This window comes from Dama dama, chromosome 4 (assembly GCF_033118175.1).
Source record: "Dama dama isolate Ldn47 chromosome 4, ASM3311817v1, whole genome shotgun sequence".
Lineage (NCBI taxonomy): Eukaryota > Metazoa > Chordata > Mammalia > Artiodactyla > Cervidae > Dama > Dama dama.
The window spans coordinates 72,192,546-72,207,224 of record NC_083684.1 but is presented as its reverse complement, the minus strand read 5'-3'; positions in this window follow the sequence as shown (position 1 = coordinate 72,207,224).

The window sequence follows — 14,679 nt, the reverse complement described above, 5'->3', positions numbered from 1 at the left end:
GCAAAGCGCAGCCGCTGCTCCTTACCTTGGACGAGGGGTATCTTCTCACGGCCGCCACTCCTGACCTTGAACGTGGAGTAGCTCCTCTCGGCTGCTGCCCCTGACCTCGGACATGGGGAATCCATCCAAGTGATGATCTGGTCCCATCACTTCATGGCAAATAGATGGGGAAACAGTGGAAACAGTGTCAGGCTTTATTTTTTTGGACTCCAAAATCACTGCAGATGGTGATTGCAGCCATGAAATTAAAAGATGCTTGCTTGCTCCTTGGAAGGAAAGTTATGACCAACCTAGACAGCATTTTAAAAAGCAGAGACATTACTTTGCCAACAAAGGTCCATCTAGTCAAGGCTATGGTTTTTCCAGTGGTCATGTATGGATGTGAGAGTGGGACCATAAAGAAAGCTGAGGGCCGAAGAATTGATGCTTTTGAACTGTGGTGTTGGAGAAGACTCTTGAGAGTCCCTTGGACTGCAAGGAGATCCAACCAGTCCATCCTAAAGGAGATCAGTCCTGGGTGTTCATTGGAAGGACTGATGATGAAGCTGAAAGTCCAATACTTTGGCCACCTCATGCAAAGAGTTGACTCATTGGAAAAGACCCTGATGCTGGGAGGGATTGAGGGCAGGCAGGAAGAGAAGGGGACGACAGAGGATGAGATGATTGAATGGCATCACCGACTCGATGGACATGGGTTTGGGTAGACTCTGGGAGTTGGTGACGGACAGGGAGGCCAGGCATGCTGCGGTTCATGGGAGTCGGACACGACTGAGCAGCTGAACTGAACTGAACGGGAAACACTTTACGTCAGTCTGTATAATCCAGATTAACAAAATCTGAGAGCTGCAAGAAAATAGTGTGCCAATTTCTGTACAATCTACAAAACTCCCACTGCTGATCAGGGACCAGGCGCCAACAGGGAGAATGTTCAGGGCAGCGCAGGGTTGGTACAGTGTTCTGCAAATGGCAAAAAGGCCCCTCGGCAAACCAGGCTTGGTTCTGTTCAAAGCGCCTCCGAGAACTCTCCCTCCGCGATCCCACACGTGGGGCCCAGGTCAGTGGCCCACAGTGCCTGCCATTTTCCTCCGCAAACTGAGGGGCCTTGGCGGGCATCTGTGCCTCTCCTGCCACCAGGCCAGGTCTGACCACCACCTTCCTCTCCCCCTCTGCCACCCCTGTTCCTAAAGCCCGCAGCCTGCGTGCACCTGGGAGGGCCAGGATGGACACATGTTCCGTCAGGGTCTCCCTCCCGATTCCAAACAAGCCCTCCACCCCCGGCACCCACCCCCACCAAACTGGGCCGGAAATAGTGCATATTCTAGACCACACAAGTGTGTGTGTGCAGGTATGAATGACTGTGTTGTCCCAAGAGTTAAAGTCATGCAGAGTCATGCTATTCTGTCTGAATAACTTAGAGGGCGGCTTCAGGCTGGGAGGAGATGTGGGCTCTGCAGTGCAGGCAGCCGCCTGGGTCGGTAAGATTCACAGGACAGAGCCCGGCAGCCATGAGGCAGGACGTCCTCCTGGAGATCCGGGAGAGGGCGTTTCGAGGGAGCTGGCCCTGGGGGAGAGGGGACCCCACGGCCACCTCCACCCAGCTCTCCTGGAGGGCCCTGACTACCGCTGTACAGCACGTTGCTGTGGGAAGCGCACCTGGATGATGACGCCAGTCAGCAAAGCCCGGCAGAGAAGAGGCAGGTACCAAAGGCAAGAGAGGTGATCTGATGTCGAAGCAAAGCTGGATTGGGGGAAGCTGGGGCAAGGGGGACAGTCAGGCTCCAGAGAGCGGGGCGGGGCCGGGTGGGAGGCTGCGGGCCGGGCCACACCCTCAGCACACAGGGAGCTCAGCGCCCTTGGGGGGCGGCGCAGCAGACCAGCCTGGGGGGCTGACAGCTGCTGCAGCCTGCTTCGGGCCGGGGTCTGCTGGGCGGGGCCTCGCCCCAGAGGCTCTCACACATGTAGTTTTTTAACAGTCATTGAACACCAGCCACTCTGTTGCGGTTGCATTTTCTGGGCCTAAACTCACTATTCTACATAACACATCCATGTCAGCAAGCGCCCAGGTCTCCTGAGAGTTGTCTCCAGAGGAAGATGTAGACCCTTTCTGTCGCACAGTGGTGGTGTATTTAACCTCCTGAGTCCACCTCTGATCTGTGATCTTTAGAGGCCCAATGCTGCTAAGCAGACCATTCTCAACCTATCCCCACGTCTTTAGTCCTCAGAACAATCCCACTGATTATTCCTGGGTATGTCCCCCACACACTTTTCTACAGGTTACCCTGTCTCACCTGAGTCAACATGCACTTCACCAGCATTTCTTTCTTTCAGGTTGTTGGTGTGAAGCATCTGAGCAGAGCGTTTCTGCCGATGTAATGCCACAGGACAGGACCCTCAAAGCAGGTCCGTTTCCCCAGAAGGCACACGTGTGTGAGGTGTGTGGGCCCACGTTGAGAGACAGTTTGCACTTGGCTGAACATCAGGAAACAGCACAGGCGGAAGCTGACATGTGTAGGGCATGTGGGAATCGAGTTCATCTCACTGCAAACCTCTTATCAGCAGCACGAGCAGCATGTTGGAGAGAAACACTGCAAAAACAGCATCAGCAGAGCCTTGTTTTTGAAGAGCTGCAAATTCCAAGTGTCAGGGAACTCTTTTACCTTTCAGGAGGCCGGGAAGGACTTCCTGGGCAGCTCAGGACATCTTCAGCAGCAGGCCCCTCACAGCAGGGAGAAGCCAAACAGCAGAGCCGAGTGTGCGGTGGCCTTCCACACTGTAAAAAGTCACTGACTCGAGCGCGTGAAAGCTTGGAGCCCCAAACACAGACTTGTTCAGCACCAGGGCGTCCTCACGAGGGAAAAATCTTACATGTGCAGTAAAAAAACCTCTATCTTCAGGGAGTATTTGAGAGTTCACACTAGAGAAAGGCCTTATGTGTGTAGGGAATGTGGAAAATCCTTTAGACAAAGCTCTGGCCTCTTTCAACCCCAGGAAGTTCACACTTGTGAACTTACTCACAAGGAGTAAGACCTTGTGAGTGTGATGAATGTAGAAAATTATTTAGCAATCATTATGCATCAAAAAGTTCCTACTGGTTAAAAGCCATATGATTGCAGTGAATGGGGGAAATTCTTTAGCTATAAGTCTGACCTCATTACTCACCAGAGAATTCTTACTAGAACAAGGCGTTATGAATGCACGGAATGTGGGAAGTCTTTTAGCCAGAGCTCTCACGTCATTAAACGGCAAAGGGTTCACACTGAAGAAAGGCCTTATGAGTGCAGTGAATGGGAAATTCTTTATTTCCTTCAGCCACCTGTTCCAACACCACAGAGTTCACACTTGTTTAAGGTCTCATGTGATGAATGTGGAAAATAGTTTACCAACTCATCCAACCTCATTAAACACCAGAGAGTTCACACTGGAGATAGGCCATTTGACTGTAGTCAATATGGAAAATCCTTTAGCTGCAAATCTTACCTCATTTCACACTGTAGAATTCACATGGGGCCAAGCCTTATGATTGTGGTCAGTGTGGGAAATCATTTAGCTATAGCTTGACACTGTTTCAGCACTGGAGAATTCACACTAGAGAAAGGCCTTATGAGTGCAGTGACTGCAGGAAATCTGTTAGCCACAGCTCTAGTTTCATTAGACACCAAAGAAGTCACACTGGAGAAAGGACTTAGGAGTGTAGTGAGTGTCAGATCTTCAGTGACAGTTCTAACCTCATTAAGCATCGAAGGGGTCACACTGGAGAAAGGCCTTATGGATGTAGTGAGTGTGGGAAGTCTTTTAGCCAGAGCTCTAACCTCATTAATCACCGGAAAGTTCACGCTAGAGAAAGACCTTAGAGGTTAGCAAATGGAAGTCCTTTACCTTTAACCCTAGTCTGCTAAAGTACCAGAATGTACAAGGAATAAAGACAATTATATAATATTGGTCAGTTTGTTATAGACTGAATTGTGTCCCTGAAAATTTGTAAGTTCAAGCACTAATACCCAATGGAAATTTTTAGGTGTCACCTATAAGGAGATGGATGATTAAGGACAAATTAGGTCATAAGGATGGCCTCTCAGTGTAACTTGCGTCCTAATAAGAAGACCAGACACCAGAAGATGCTCACTTGCTCTCTGTAGTTTTGAACAGAGGAAAGGCCATTTAATGACACAGCAATCCTGACTGCACCTTGGCCTTAGACTTCCAACCTCTAGAAATATGAGAATGTACATCCCTTGAAGCCACCTAGTCAGGGATTTTGTTGTGGCAACCTGAGAAGAGAGAAATGCAGAGAAGGTACCGCATTAAATTCTGTCGACTCCGTAATGCTACAGTAGACATGGATAATTTCAAGAACATATATATAATAGTAAAGTGTAGTAAATTAGAAAGTTACAAATTTTAAGAGTTTGTTTGAAAAAAAAAAAAACAGCTTTATTGAAGTACAATCAGTTGTCATTCACAATAGTCATCTTCTGTAATTCACTGAGTTAATCGATGCACAACCGTTGTTTCTAGGGGAAATAACAGAATTAATTTCCTGAGAGCCTCTGGTCACAGAATTGTCCACCAGTCAGTAAATAACATTGTTTTCCTGTTGTTTTTTTTTTAATAAGCAACTCATTTACTATATACTGTTGATTTGTTAACATTGAAATCATGGCCAACAACACTGGTTCAGGACTGAACAATGTTAACCTATTATGTATTTTCTTTAAGGCACATTCTTTGTGCTTAGGAACATTAGGTGGCATGTAGGCACCAGGTTTGGAGGCCTGTTTGGGCCACAAAATCACCAAGAGAAAGCATAAATGGGGTACCAAAGACATCATGGGAAGAATGCTTATTTCCAATGTGAGAGCTGAAATGAGAAGGCAGAGCATCACTGGGTGACTCAGATTTTTTGTGTGTCTGTACATCTGTGAGAGGCCTCCCCTGTGGCTGAGGGATAAGAATTTGCCGGCGATGGCAAGAGACGTGGGTTCGATCTTGGATCAGGAAGATCCCCTGGAGAAGGAAATGCCAACCGACTCCAGTACTGTTGCCTGGGAAATCCCACAGACAGAGGAGCCTGGCCTGGGAAATCCCATGGACAGAGGCGCCTGGTGGGCTACAGTTGATGGAGTCACAAAGAGTCAGACACAGCTGAGCAACTAAACAATGAAATATCTGTGAACGAATGTAAAAATGTAAGTATTGATTTGGGGGGTTTCCACAGTTTTGGCAAGTAGGCAAGTTTACAAATACTGAATCTGTGAAAAGATGAGGATTAACTAATTGTGTTACCAAAAATTATGCATATTTAAAGACATACTCAGGCTGAAACTTGGAATTCACCATTTTGAGGACTCACCAAGATTTTGTGAGGATTTTGCCAGAGTCTCAGGTGTTTCATTTGGCCGAGTGCATGTGATCAGGGGTAAATTCAGTCCTTTGTGGAAGTCACCAGACCTGGGGTGGGTTGTCGGTGTTGCTGGGCTTTGGGTGATGGTTGGATGAACGGAGGAAGGTTGTAATTTCTGAGGGCACAGCACGTGTAGGAAAAGCAGGACGATGGGTATCTGAGATCACACTCGGTTCTCTGTGACTGAGCATATAGAGTACTTTGAGGCTGCCATCACTGAGGGGGACCGTGGGAAGTCTGTGGTCATCCTGGCTCCTGTGAGATTTGTTAGTGATACTCTGGCTGCTGTCTGCCAAGTTGTAAGTTTTCAAATGAAGGCTGATAGAAATGGTGCCCCGACATCTGGTGAAACACGGATGCCCTCCAGTGGCTGTAGTGCATTTTCCTCCACAGTCTTCTCACAGGTACTATCTCCTAACCGTACAACCCTTTTCATCAAAGGGAACAGGTGCAGCTCCTGCTTGTCTGTTTGTAGTGAGTTTTGGTTCCCGACAAACACGCAGAGTCATTTAAACAAGCCAGTCACGTCCTCCGGCAAGCGGGGCACCCAACCCTGTTGATCCCACACCCCGTGGTCGGTCGCTCTCCAGAGGGCAGCCTGCTAGTGGCCTTGTGCGCAGTCTCCCACATGCTAACATGGGATCAGAACGTGGCTGGTGGTTGCATCCGGCCACTGCCAGGGGTCACGCGCCTGGTCACATGCTGAGGGAACTGCACTCCACCAGTGGGGTTACGAGCAAGTGACTGAAACACCAGTGCCGGGAGGGCAGGAGACGTCAGTGGGCGGGGGCATGGGTCGTGGTGGCCCTGGGTGCGGGGCCTGGCGCACGTCTGCTGATCTGCCTTGAGGGTTACATGGCCGTGGCCATACCGTGGTGCTGTCCTATGGAAGTGGCACTTCCTCCTCCCTCCACCCAGAGCGTAGATGCTTCCTGCTGCCGAGGGCTTTACGCAGCGAGGAGACAGGGGCACCGGACCTGGTTTTCCTCTGCGTTGAGGAGCATGGGAAGAGGATGGGGTCGAAGTTGGGGGCGGGGTGGAGAGTGGATCGTGGCTGTGTGGGAGTGTGGCTTTTGTGGTTTCGTCTGTCACCATCAGAGCCGGATGGCATGACCTTTGAAGATGTGGCCATACATTTTTCCCGGAGGAGTGCGGTCTCCTTGAGAGGCTCAGGGATGCCGGTCCTGTGATGTGACGCTGGAGAACTCGGCACTCCCGCCTCCCTGGGTGAGAACTTCGGGTCCACTGTGTCTCCCCCTTCCCCAGTGGCAGCACGGTCCTCACGTCAGCCGCGAGGGAAGGCACAGGGCATCCGCCTCATTTACTGCTCCCAGGTCTGTGTGCGTCTCCTATTCCCTGTTTGGCCTAACAGCTGGCAGAAGTGGGTGCGGCATGGAGGCCCTGGCACGCTGGTCAGCATGTGCCTGCGCTTCGGTCCGGGTGCTTTCCTCTCCTTGAGTACAGCAGGTAGGACTACTGGGACATCCTTCCAGGTTAAATCAGAGGCCAGAGTCAGGCCTAAAAGCTTTCAGCAGACTTACTAGGTTCCTTAGAAGATCAGCTTAATCTACGTGTTGGGCTCTGTTGGTTAGAGAGAAGGGCACATGTGCTCTGATCGTCCTTCGCCATTTGTCACCTTCCCTGATCCTGGACGAGAGGAAGCTCCCCTACTAGGGAGGGACTGGCTTGCACTCCTTGGGTAATGGAGGGTATGAAAGTCTCCAGGGAAGTAGGATTTGGGGTCAGTCGGAGGGGTCCGGAGGAATAGGTGGCTCTGGAAAGGCTGCTGGCTCCTGAGGAGCAGGGGAGGCCGGTTTCCCCATTGAGGGTTGGGGGAGGTTAGAAGGGGATCACCTTAGATGTCAGGAGTGTTTTCTGATTCCCCAGGGCTCTAATTACAAAAGCCACGTAGGGAGAAAAAAAAAAAAAAGCCACATAGGGTGGGACTTGGGGAAAGGATCTTGAAGACTTGAACACAGGGAACCTCGGTCCATTTTTGCCTCTTGTGACGGTAAAGACCCAATTGCAAGGTGATATTGTAATTTAGAGACCCATTTTCAGGCCATTTCCTCTCCATCCTCCCAGCTTCCATAAAGGACAGGCACTGTTACAATAAACTTTAAGTGTTTCCTTTCTTAGCCCAACTATTTTTAAGAACTTCCAGTTCTTAAGGATACACTCCAGAGGTGTTTCTTCTGGCTTAGAAGAGGATCCTCCCATATTGAACAACCTGCAACTGGACTTTCGTAGAAATGGAATCCAGCGTCTGGGAAACATTTATCAGGAGGCTTTAACCTGAAGGGGTCAGAGCATCGTCCGAATTCCCTTTGAACCTAATGGGTTTTAAAATTTTATTTATTTATTTATTTTTGGTTGCGCTTGGTCTTTGTTGCTGTGTGAGGGTTTTTCTGTAGTTGCAGAGAGTGAAGGCTTCTCCTTAGCTGTGGTGTGCAGGCTTCTCGTTGTAGCGCCTTCTCTTTTTGGGGAGCACACTGGGGTGCGTGGGCTTCTGTAGTTGTGGCATGCGGCCCCTGTAGTTGAGGCGCATGGGCTTAGTTGCTCCGCAGCATGTGGAATCTTCCCAGACCAGGGATCGAACCTGTGTCTCCTGCATTGGCTGGTGGATTCTTAACCACCGGACCACCTGGGAAGTCCCCCCAGTGGGATTTTGAGCATCCACTACTCTCCCGTTGCCTAACCAGATGTCTCTGGTTGACCCAGGCCTTTCACACGGGTCCCCAGTGGGTGGGGACAGGGACATTTGCACACTGCCGGGGCAGTGCCAGGACTCTCCCTGAGGGGAATCTGTTGTGCATAAAGCGTAGAGCCAACAGCAAGTTTCCCTACCCTGGGGTGTATTCCTTGCTATTGAGCATCTATAAAGATTATAACATGGGCAGCGGCCAGTCCAGGAGACTGGAGTGAAAGGCACTCAATTGATGCAGAGAGGAACCCCTGGAGAAAGTAGAGTTAGGCACTCTGGAAGGCAGCATGGGGTTCAAGACCCGACGGCCAGGAAATGAAGAAGTTCTTTAGATTTCTTGGACACTGTGTGAGGTGAGAGACTAGACAGCAGGAGACGCCCTGAATCCTTTCCCCTGTTTGGTGGCTGCGGGGAGCGGCTTGAAAGAGCTGACTCTGGGAGCTGCCTTGATTGATTATCAAGGGTCTGTTCGCAGACATAGCTCTCTGTCCCGCCACCCCTCTGGAATTTACTCTCCGAGTTAACTCCTAACAGACCATTAGTGAGCCTTGAATGCACACAAGGTGCAGATAGATGGCTTTGCACGACTGCCCTTAAGATAAGTAGGATGCCTTTGGCGCCATGAGAGAGCTCTGGTGATTGTTATCTTAAAGATGATGTACATGGGGAAGAATTTTCTTTGGGATGCCTCTCTTCTTGGTTTAGTATATATGTAACCCTGAGAAATAAAGAATCATCGTTGACTGCAGCGATCCTCTCGATCCCATCTGTTCTGTTTCTTTATTTCTTAGCCTAAAGGAACGCGTAGTGTTGCTCGCTGAAATCTTCTGGCTGGCCCGGCAAGTGGCGCCCAACGTGGGGCTCAACGAAAGTTCCTTGCGGCCGCTGCCCGTTGAAACTATTAAGGTAAGTAAGAGTGTGTGTATTTGTATATTGAGGGGCAGGAAGGAATATTGTCGAGAGTATAAACCATGGGGCAAGATAATAGTCGTCAGTTGTTTGTACATATGTTACAGATAATGTTAAAGGATCGGGGAATGCAGGTTACTAAAACAAAATTGCAGACTTTTCTTAGTTTTGTTGAGGAAGTATGTCCCTGGTTTCCACAGGAAGGGACTATGAGTTTAGAGATATGGAAAAAGATAGGGAAACAGATTCAAACCTATTATACTCTCCACGGACCTAATAAGGTTCCTGTGGAAACATTTTCATTATGGTCTTTAATAAGAGACTGCCTTGATTTTGAACATGAGGAAGGGAGTAAATTAAAACACATGCTCCCACCCGAAGAACCAATTTATGCTACTCCTGAAGTTTATGCTACTCCTAAAGGGAAAGGACCCACAACCTTTGAATTAGAATCTGCAAAACCTTTGAAGGAAAATGAGGGAACGCTGACTCCAGAGGATGAGAAAAGTTTAGAGGAACAGGAAGCTGCTTATCATAAGGATGATCACTGGGAATTACTTGAAACTGACAATTCGAATGTGCAGGCAGCAGCTGCCCCTCCAACAAAGGGTCTGGAGGCACTCATGCAGAAATTATTAATAACAATAAAGGAAGAAATAAAAAGGGAAGGTAGGGATGAAGGCGCTGGTGCAATCTCTACTGCGCCTCCTGCTTATGCACCCTCAACTATTGCTGGATCAGATCCTCCACCTATTTCCAAACCTGAAAATTTGTTGAATATAACTCGTGAATCATACAGTTTGTCCCCCTTGCAAAAGGCTATGCAACAGGCCCAAAGAGCTGGAGAAACTGTTCAGGGATTCTCTGCTACTTTCCTGGTATTTGAGCATGAAAACCAAAGGTATTATGAAGCTTTACCTTTCAAAACACTAAAGGAATTAAAAATTGCCTGTGCTCAATATGGACCTACGGCTCCTTTTACCCAGACCATGATAGAGAGTCTAGGAGGTCAAAATTTGCCACCTAGTGATTGGAAACAAATTGCAAGAGCTTGCTTATCAGGAGGGGACTATTTATTATGGAAATCAGAATTTACAGAACAATGTGGCCATATAGCTGAACTAAACCAGCGACAAGGGATCAATACTACATATGAAATGTTGGTAGGGGAAGGGGCCTACCAGAATACCAATGCTCAATTGAACTATTTGCCTGGAGCATATGCTCAAATTTCTAATGCTGCCCGGCAGGCTTGGAAAAAGCTCCCTTGCTCTAGTAATAAGACTGAGGATCTTTCAAAAATTCGTCAGGGGCCTGATGAACCCTTTCAAGATTTTGTGGCTCGTCTTCTTGAAGCAGTAGGTAAGATTATAGCTGATGAGCAGGCTGGAATAGTGCTTACTAAACAATTAGCCTATGAAAATGCAAATTCTGCCTGTCAGGCTGCGCTTAGACCGTACAGAAAAAAGGGGGGTCTATCAGATTACATTCGTATATGTGCTGATATCGGACCTTCCTATATGCAGGGTATTACCCTGGCTGCAGCTTTACAAGGTAAAAATATAAAAAAAGTATTATATCAACAGCAAATAAAAAATAAACGAAGATTACCTAGTAGAAAAAATGCTGGCTGTTTTGTTTGTGGCCAGCCTGGACATCATGCCGCCTTTTGCCCCCAACGAGCCAATTCGGGGAATATAAAAACTCCTAATTTATGCCCTAGGTGTAAAAAAGGAAGACATTGGGCAAAAGACTGTAAATCTAAAATTGATGTCCAGGGCAACCCACTTCCCTCACCGTTGGGAAACTGGGTGAGGGGCCAGCCCCTGGCCCCGAAACAATGTTATGGGGCAATGCAGGGAAATCAGATGGTAGAGGGTGAGTCACAGACTTGTTCAGAGCCACCTCAGGGAGCGCAGGCTTGGACCACTGTTCCTCCTCCTACACAGTACTGACTCCCGAAATGGGAATGCAGGCTCTGCCCACTGGGGTATACGGCCCTTTGCCTGATGGAACCGTCGGACTTTTGCTCAGACGTAGTAGCTCCACCATAAAAGGACTGCTCATAGCTCCTGGAGTAATTGATGCTGATTATACAGGAGAAATCAAAATTATGGCCCACTCCCCGCGATGCATTACCACCATAGCTAGCGGACAGCGTATAGCTCAATTGATATTGGTCCCTGCGGTGCAAACAGGAAAAGCATTGGCTTCCAGGAGAGGGGAAGGTGCCTTTGGATCCTCTGATGCCTACTGGGTCCAGGCAATAACTAATAATCATCCTGAGTTCACGTTAAGAATAAATGAAAAGTTCTTTACAGGCATTCTGGACACAGGAGCTGATGTTTCTGTTATTGCTGAGAGACACTGGCCCCGAGAATGGCCTAAACAGATAGCTATATCAACATTGCAAGGAATTGGTCAAACTAATAACCCTGAACAAAGTACAGAGCTGTTACATTGGACTGACCATGAGGGTCATAAAGGGGACATTAGACCTTATGTCCTCCCAAACCTCCCTGTAAATTTGTGGGGACGAGATGTTATGACTCATATAGGAGTATATTTATACAGCCCCAGTGATCAGGTTAGCAATCAGCTTTTAGATCAAGGGCTTCTTCCCACCTCGGGACTTAAAAGAAATAATCAGGGAACTGTTGCGCCTGTTCAGACAAAAGGATTACCAAAAAGAAGTGGACTTGGGTATTTTTAGAAGGGACCTCTGATCCTCCTGTAACTCACGCAGATCCTATTACTTGGAAGTCTGGGGAGCCTGTGTGGGTTGATCAGTGGCCCCTTTCCAAAGAGAAAATTGACGCTGCCCAACAACTGGTGCAGGAACAGTTAGAACTGGGACATATTGAACAGTCTAATTCACCTTGGAATTCGCCCATTTTTGTTATTAAGAAAAAATCTGGGAAATGGAGGCTTTTACAGGATCTGCGAAAGGTTAATGAAACTATGGAAGTCATGGGAGCATTACAACCAGGATTACCTTCTCCCATGGCTATTCCGAGGGATGCCCACATAATAATTCTAGATTTAAAAGACTGCTTTTATACTATTGCTTTAGCACCTCAAGATTGCCCTCGATTTGCTTTTAGTGTTCCATCTATTAATTTTTCCCAACCAATGCGCAGGTATCATTGGAAAGTTTTGCCACAGGGTATGGCCAATAGCCCCACCTTGTGCCAGAAGTTTGTTGCAGCAGCATTACAGGAAACTCTGGCAAAATACTCCGATGCTTATATTCTGCATTACATGGATGATATACTGCTAGCGCATATTGATAAAGAGTATTTGTTAGCCGTTTATGCTAACATGGAACCTGCCTTAAAAGCAGTAGGGCTAATAATATCCAAAGAAAAGGTGCAAACCTTTCCTCCTTATTCCTATCTTGGCTTTCGTTTAGAAAGAGAAACATTTGGAGTTCAGCCCATTGCATTACGAAGGGATAATCTGAAAACACTTAATGATTTTCAAAAGTTGCTAGGGGACATTAATTGGATTAGACCCTACCTACATCTTGCTACATACAAATTGAAGCCTCTTTTTGATATCTTAAAGGGGGATAAGAATCCTACCTCCCCACGCAGCCTCACAGAAGCTGGAGAGCGAGCTCTTCAGAAAGTAGAAACTGCTTTATCACAGCAGCACTCCAGTTACTGTGACTATGAAAGGCCTTGGGGACTTTATATTCTTGCCTCAGAACATTCACCTACCAGTGTGTTGTTTCAAGATAATCCTTTAAGGTGGATTTATCTATCAGTCTCTCCCCTACGGGTGTTAAGTCCTTACCATGTTCTTGTAGCCAAAGTAATAGCAAAAGGAAGACAGGAATCTGTGACTTATTTGGGAAGAGATCCCCACTTTATTTGTATTCCTTTTTCAACTGAACAGCAACTATGGCTCTCTCAATTTTCTGATGATTGGGCAATTGTGCTTGCACAGTATGCAGGGGAGATTAAACAACATTACCCTGCTAATAAATTGTTACAATTTGCACAGCTGCATCAGTTTATTTTTCCAAAAGTCGTGCAGCAATGCCCTTTGAGAAAGGGGACAACTGTCTTTACTGATGGATCTTCCAATGGCGTAGCCAGCTTGGTAATCGAAAATGAATCTTATTATTGTCAAACCTCATATTCATCAGCTCAGGAAGTAGAGCTTTTTGCAGTACTCCAGGCTCTGCAACGCGTTCCTCAAAGTTTTAATTTATACTCTGACAGTCATTATGTTGTCAGAGCTCTCTCAGTCATTGAAACAGTACCCCTCATTGGAGCTGCTAAGGCCTCTATTCAAACCTTGTTTTTGAAAATTCAGAATCTCATTCGAGCCCGAACTCATCCTTGCTTTTTTGGGCACATACGTGCTCACACTGCCCTTCCTGGGCCTTTAGCGGCTGGGAATGCTCTGACTGATGAAGCCACCCGTATGGTATGTTATTCTTCCTTAACCCTTACCTCTGCAGCACAGGCCTCTCATGCAATACACCATCAGAATAGCAATTCATTACGGCTGCAATTTGGAATTTCTCGGGAAGCCACTCGTCAAACTGTAAAAGCTTGTCCTACTTGTCCACAATTTTTTGTGCTCCCAACATATGGAGTCAATCCTCGGGGTTTACTCCCCAATGATTTGTGGCAAATGGATGTTACACATATTTCTGATTTTAGAAAATTGAAATATGTGCATGTTACTATTGATACTTTCTCTGGTTTTATCATGGCCACACTTCAATCTGGAGAGGCTAGTAAGCATTGTATTCAGCATTGCTTACGGAGTTTTTCTGCTATGGGCCTACCTAAATGCATCAAAACAGACAATGGCCCTGGATATGTTGGCCGCAATTTTCAAACCTTCTGTGCCCAGCTGCGCATCATACACAAGACTGGAATCCCATATAACCCACAGGGCCAAGAAATTGTTGAGCGGGCACATCAAACCCTTCAGCACCAACTGAAAAAATTAAAAAGGGGGAGTTTGTATGCTATTACGCCTAACAATCTTCTTAGTCATGCTTTGTTTGTTTTAAATTTTCTGAGCCTCGATAAAAATGGAAAATCAGCAGCTCAACGTTTTTGGCACTATGATAATAAAAAGGCACGGCCATTAGTCAGGTGGAAAGACCCGCTAGAAGGCAGATGGCATGGGCCGGATCCAGTTCTAATATGGGGGAGAGGTCATGTTTGTATTTTCCCGCAGAATGCCGAAGCGCCGCGCTGGCTCCCGGAAAGGTTGGTACGCACGGCAGAGGAGATCACTGGTGGAGCGAATGAGACAGCTCACAATCCAGGAGACGGTCCCGCTGCCGACAGCTCAGCAGATACAGGCACTGTTACAGATGGCGTGTGAGAATGCTTCCAACCCTTCCCCTGCCTCTCCTACTAGTATATTAATTTCATTATTACTTCTTTTAAACCAGATAAGTTCCATGGAAGCCAGTATCTTCTGGGCGTATGTTCCTGATCCCCCTCTTTTACAGCCTGTTGGATGGGAAGTGAGTTCTGTTCCTGTGTATGTGAATGACACAATACTTTTGGGGGGGGTTTTCTGATAAGCATATTTTTCCACAGAATGCCAGTATTTCTTATACAGGGTTTTCTTCACAATTACCAATGTGCTTTTTCCGAAATCATAATGTTTCAGGTTGTCTCACTGTTAC